Below are 6,739 nucleotides of genomic sequence, written 5' to 3'. Positions count from 1 at the left end.
TAAGTCAGATATGTATATTATAGAACAAAATATGTTACAAAAAAGTCTGCCGAAGCAGAACGAAACCTTAGAAAGACCATTTTACCAGAGCTGACAGCAAGCCCTGAACTTTCAAAACCAAGATGCTCACCTCGCAGGGCGGCCTACTCTTAAAGTTGTTACATATTGCCACGACACTATCAAAACTTGGACAGAAACAGAGTAACATAACGATCTAGCATAAGGTCGAAGCCTTGACAGAAGACAGAAGAAAAACAGAATGAAAATACTAAGGAAAACCGCCAATTCGACTGACTGTATCTAAGCCCACGTCCAGAACATGCTTGTCAACTCTGGCCTGCATATCTTGCATGGATTGGAATTCCTGTGCTTCCTTCATCTTGTTCTGCTGCACCAGGGGATCCGGGCTCAGAGTTTGCCGAAGAAGCCTGATGAGCAGAGTCAATTTCTTGTTGACAGTTTCCACTGCATCATGCACTGTGGAAATTCTTCGATCCAGCGATTCATGGATTTCATGTATTTTTGCTAACTGATCCTCCGATGGGGAGTTCCCCTTCCCAGAATGCTGCTTCCCTTCGTCCTTTGAGTCCAGGGCTCTCGCAAGGAGGGTTTTGATTCTCCAGCTCTCCGCTTTAGTCCGAACATATTGAGTGGCTCTTTTAGAGGGAGTGCCCGGGTCATGTAACCAGTCAACCTCCTCCACAATGTTCTCCTCGGTTCGCAGTCTTTCTTCCTCTTTCACAGAAGCTTCCAGTTCCGCGATCTTGCATTTGCTCCTAGCTGCTGCTCTAGTCTCATACATGTTCTGCGCTCTTCATAGCTCTTGGTTAGCCGTCGAACACCTACAACTCCCCGCTTCCATACTATACCCTCTAATATTATCGCGGTGATCACGTCTGCAGACAGAAAAGTGGCGGTCTCTCGCAATACCTTGAACTGAGGTGAAAGAACCAGAGCCTCGACTCTCTGTTAAATAGCTATTTTCCACAGAGTTTCCCATGATGCGCTCTCCCCTCCGATGCAGAGTGGAGGTACTCTCGTTATTAATTCGGAAGATATCCGCACAAATCAAGCAGCTCTTCCCAGACCTGACATAAATGTTGCTGATTTCCTTCCCATCAAGGTCGTGCCAAGTGTCCCTTCCTCTCAAGCGGACTCTACGGTGTCTTTTGTGGCATGAACTATAATGATAGTCTTCAAATTTGGCCTTCTCTTGCCATAAAGACATCCGCCGCTTCTGTCTAGTCGTCCAGCTCCCGTGATGAAAACCCATGCTGTTACCGGAGTTTCCAGATATACGGTGCCGGAAACAGAAACCGTTGCCGGTCAAGCCCGGTCGGTTTCGTTTAAATCTTGTTGTGCCAGCTGTAAACATCTCGCCTTCAGGTTCGGGCAGTCCACTTCCTGCCAACAACTGTCCCAACCCCTGTCCTGATTGTCCACGCCACAATTCGCCAGGTAGTCCGCCAGCCCGTTTGCCTTACGCCTGACCGTATGAAAGACTAAACCTTTCATTCCAGCCATAAGTTCTGCAATATTCTCCGTCACCTTGGCGAGCCTCCAGTGTTTCGTGGCTTTGTTCGCCTTAGTGCCTCCTTGAATTCTCTTAGTTGTTGATATAACCAGTGACGAATCCCCTTCCACAATTACATTGCATTTTCGTAGGGATTTTAAAATTCTCAGACCATGCTCAAGCGCCGCAAATTCCATCTCATTATTCGTGCTTTCCCCAAGCGCTCTATAATATATATGCAGAATTTCTCCGTGCTGGTTTCGTATTGCACCTCCAATTCCTGCCTTGCCGGGATTACCTCTCGAGGCCCCATCAAAATTCAGCTTCAAGCCCCCTTCCGGCGGACACTGCCATTTGTCGATCTGTGAGGATGGTTGCGTTCTGTGTCTCGAAGCTGTGATGCTGCTGGTAGCTTCCAGTCGAAAGCACTTCAGGATGCGTAAGTCCTGAGCTGAAGGTTTCTCGTTATATTCCTCTCTGCATTTTGTCTGAATTAACTGTTGAATGTTAGTTAATATATTATCTTTAGAGAATTCTATGTTCCTGTGTTCATCTTGAAATATTCTACGGTTACGTTCCTTCCAAATTGACCACAGTAAGAAGCCTGGAACAGACTTCCATATGCTGTTGACTCTTAGAATGTTGGAGAAGTTTTTTTTCCAATTTAGAATGGTTCTGTGAATGGATTCTCTATCTCGGTCAGAACTGCTGAGAATTCCTTCCATCCAGCTCCATAATTGATTTTCCCATTCACATGCATTAAACAGGTGGTTTATAGTTTCCTCTTCGACGAGGCACATAGGGCATCTTGAGGGTCCCCTGAATCCTTTCTTGCATAAGTTGTCCCAGGTTAGAGTTTTGTTTCTCATTAGAAGCCAGAGGAAGGTCCTGATTTTTGGCCAGAATAGGTTGTCCCAAACTTTGTTGCACCAGGGCACGGCTTCTACCTGTTCTTCCTTTTCTATTATATCCCTAGCTTCTTTTAATGAGAAATTTCCATTGCCTTTTAAACCCCATCTCAGCTTATCATCTTCTTCAGTTTTTCGAATCTTTCTTTTGAGGATTCTCTCATTGAATTGCTGAATGCTTTCGTTGTTCTCCTCTGTGCTCACAGGATTTAAATTAATCCACTCCCTCCAGATCGGATCCCTACTGCTTTGAATCCAATATTGATTAACTCTGTATCTACCCTCGTTTTGACTTATTCGCTTGAGGGAAGATAGCTCTGGGGTGTCCAGTTTAGGGAATTGCTGCCAAGCATCTTCCCAGAACAGGGCAAGCCTTCCGTTGCGAATCTCCCAAAAGCTATGCTCCTGTACTAAGCTCCTATTATTCCTGGCATGGTTCCATATTGACGAACCTTCCGGGACTTCCTGTAGTCTTATGAGGTCCTGAGTATCACAATCTGGAGTGTACTTCTCCTTCCAATGCCTCGCCCAAGGTAAATTGGGTTCTTTAATCCATTTCCACCATATCTTAGCTCCACAGGTTCTGTTGACCACTGAAGGATCTACTAAGTTCAGCCCCCCCATAGATTTTGGCTGGCATAGCTTATTCCACGCCACCAACGCCCATTTCTTCTTATCTCCATTCCCATTCCATAAAAAGGATCTCTGAATAGTTCTCATTTGCTGCAGAATGCCCTTGGGAGCTGGAAGCATAGAAAGTAAATATTGCGGAATTGCCTGTAGAACAGCCTTGGTTAAGATAAGTCTACCCGCAAGGTTTAGAGCTCTGTGCATCCAATGCTTGCATTTTTTCTCCATGTTGGCTAGAACCTTCTCCCAGTGAGCTTTCTGCCAAGGTTTCAGAGTCAGGGGAGCACCTAGATATTTCGAAGGCAGGGAACCAATCCTGAATCCAAGAAGCTGGGACAGGTGAGCTTGAATTGCCGGATGAGTGTTGAAGAAAAAGATTGTAGACTTAGAGAAATTAATCTCCATACCAGAGGCTCGGCTGAAGAGATCAAGGATACCCCTATAAGCCAAAGCCTCCTTCACTGTGGGTGTACCGTGTAACATGGTGTCATCCACAAACTGTTGATGTGTTGTGGCTGGTATCGATCTTATCGGTTGTAGACCTTTTATGGATCCTTTTGCTTTCTTCTTGGCTATGATTCTGCTTAGTCCTTCCATTAGGATCACGACTAGGAAAGGGGATAGAGGATCACCCTGTCTTATTCCCCGCGAAGGAGTAAAAGGAGCTGAGGGAGCACCATTGACAAGGATTGAATATCTTGGAGATTTGATGAGAGCAAGTATCCACTTGATCCATTCCTTGCAGAAACTGAATGCATCCAATACAGCTTCAAGGTATCTCTAGCTTACTTTGTCATAAGCTTTTGATAAATCTAACTGCATTAGCATTCCTGCTTCTTTTCTTGAATGAAGTGAGTGGATCATCTCCTGCGCTAACAAGATGTTATCTAGAATTTGTCTACCCTCAACGTAGCCCGATTGCTCTTCCGATATGATACCAGGAAGAATCGACTTTAATCTATTAGCTATGACTTTTGAAATAATTTTATATATAACATTACATAGGGCAATAGGTCTGAATTTATCAGGTGTCTTTGCTTCTTCAAACCTAGGAATGAGCGCTAAAAAGGTGGAGTTGATGGATTTTAGAATAGTTCCTGAGCGTCTGGAATCCTCAACTACCTCCCAGACCTCCTGCTTAACAGTGTTCCAACAAGCCTTGTAGAAGTTGATGGTAAATCCATCTGGACCTGGTGCTTTATCGTTAGGCATATTCCTAATTGCCTCCTCCACCTCCTCCAGAGAGATTTCCCTGCTAAGGGCCCAATTCTGATCTGAGGTGATGGATTTAGGAATGGTTGCTGTAAGTTCCTTGATGGCCTCCTCTCTATTTATATGCGGTTCCTGTGCAATTGAGCTGAAGTGATCCGAGAGCAGAGCAGATATGTCATTGTGATTCTTTAGTATCTCCCCTGCATTGTTTTTTAACTCAAGAATCTTGTTAGCACTTCTATGGTCTAGAGCCGACCTGTGAAAAAATTTAGTATTCTGCTCCCCCTCTTTTAGCCACTGGATTCTAGATTTCTGTTTCCAAAGTATCTCTTCTTGCATACATCTGCTGTGCCACTGCTGTGAAAGAACTTTTTCCTGCTCAACAGCTTCGTCACTGTGGATGCCTGCTGCCCCATCTCTGTGAATCTGTTCCAATTTGCTCTCTAGAATGGCTTTCTCCTGGATGATGTTTCCAAAAACCGTTCTATTCCACTCTTTTATCCTTTCTTTAGTTGCTTTCAGCCTCTTTTGTAGATTAAACATTTTGGAACCTCTTGCCTCCAAAGGTTCAGACCACCATTTCTCAACCATCTTGAGGAAGTTAGGGTGGTCTAACCAAAAATTTTCAAATCTAAATGGTTTATTCCTAGGAGTACCCTGAACTTCAACAATAAGCGAGATTGGCCAATGATCCGACCCACCACTAGGAAGGATATCTGATTCTGCTGTGATACCATCCATTATTATGCTTTCTGAGATCAAAAATCTATCCAAGCGAGAAGCTATCAACCTCTCTCCCCCCCTTCTGTTGTTCCAGGTAAACTTGCCACTCTTGGGGTATATGTCTACCAATCTGACAGTCTCAATGAAACTTGTGAAGGCTTCCGCGTCCCTGTTAAGTTTCCTTAGACCCCCTTTTTTTTCCAGAAGGGTGGTTATCATATTGAAATCACCCCCCAGAATACACTTAGACCTTGGATATCGTTCAATAAGTCTGGTTATTGAATTCAAAAAATTTATTTTATCTTCTAATTTCTGAGGACCATAAATATTGATGCATAGGTAAGACTCAGAGTTACCTGTGGGTTGAATTTCCACCGCTATGAAGTGTTTGTTCGCCTCAGCTGAGATAATCTGGATTTCCCTTGTATCCCATAGTGTTGCAAGGCCTCCTTCTCGTCCCTGGCTCTCAATCTCTAAAACTTCTAAATTTCTCCCAAGCTTCTTACATAGACTGTTCATGCTAGAGTTGCTACATTTAGTTTCTTGTAAGAATATAATTTCCGGTCTATATTTCTGGATTTTCCGCTTTAAGATTCTGTGTTTTGCATGGCTGTTAAGCCCTCTTGCATTCCACGAGATGATCTTCATGTTTAACTAAATTTTATTGGTAGGACGGGAAAGCGCTAAGCGCCTTCATCTTCCCTGAGTTTATCATTATCATGCCTAGCTCCTGTAGAACTTCACCACTAGTTCTACGGCCTCTTCTTTTCTTCTGCTTTGAGCTGGATGATTTCCAAAGAAGACTTTTCGAGTGGAGGCTATTGCCTTTTACTATACCTAGCTTCCTGTTTTGCTTTTCTAATTCTGCTTTTTGCCTTGCTATGAACAAGTCGTTTACCTTCTTGATTTCTTCTTCCGGTGCATTTTCTATTCCTCGAGCCTTCCAGTTCTCAGCAATTACTGGTAGATTCATCCCCTCCCTGGCTAGCGCCTCTTCCCACTCTTGATCCTCGCTTCCTCCATCACTGGTTAGCATATCGGTTTCCTCTTCCGTCTCTTCTGTTCTCTCCTGCATTTGGACTTCGTTGTTGAGGTCGCCTTCAACCGTTCCTTCCCTGGTTGGTTCTTCCTTTTCATCATGCCCTGCATCTGATGTTAGGGTTTTGTGCTTGTCCTCCGAATCTGTTTCAAGATCTAAGATCGCAAAAGAGTTGTTGTGGTTGTTTCTGTCTGTATTACCTTTATTATTCTTCCTTATGTTAGCTCTCTGTCTAGACTTAGGTTTTATGAAGGTTTCTTTGTCTTTGTTGGCTTGTGCTGTTTCGGTCTCTACTTCCTTCCTAATCATAGGGAAATCTCTCATCAAATGCCCATGTTCATGACATTTGCGGCACCGAAAGGGAATCTGCTCATAGTCTATGGCCTGAAAATAGTCCTCGTCCCTGTATTCAAGCCAGAGCCCCTCATGTAGTGCCCCAGAGACGTCCATTTCAACACATATTCTGGCGTAAGATGTGTATCTCTTTTGTAATGTTGCTTCCGAGGCCTTGATGAATGTTCCCAACTGGTCACCAATTTGTTTCAAGGCATTCAAACCCTAATAATCTATTGGGAGAGAGAACAAACGAATCCAGACTGGGACTTGAGTAAAAGATTCTTTCTCTGGGACGAAGTTTGGTTTCCATGGTCGCATGTACAGACCAGCTGAAGCCAAAAAGTATGGGCCACCCTCAAAAATTCTATCCTTGTCTTC

The sequence above is a fragment of the Pinus tabuliformis genome, chromosome 7 (assembly GCF_031772625.1).
Source record: "Pinus tabuliformis cultivar Carrire ecotype Pingquan chromosome 7, CPIR1, whole genome shotgun sequence".
Classification (NCBI taxonomy): domain Eukaryota; kingdom Viridiplantae; phylum Streptophyta; class Pinopsida; order Pinales; family Pinaceae; genus Pinus; species Pinus tabuliformis.
Note: the sequence above shows the minus strand (reverse complement) of the source record.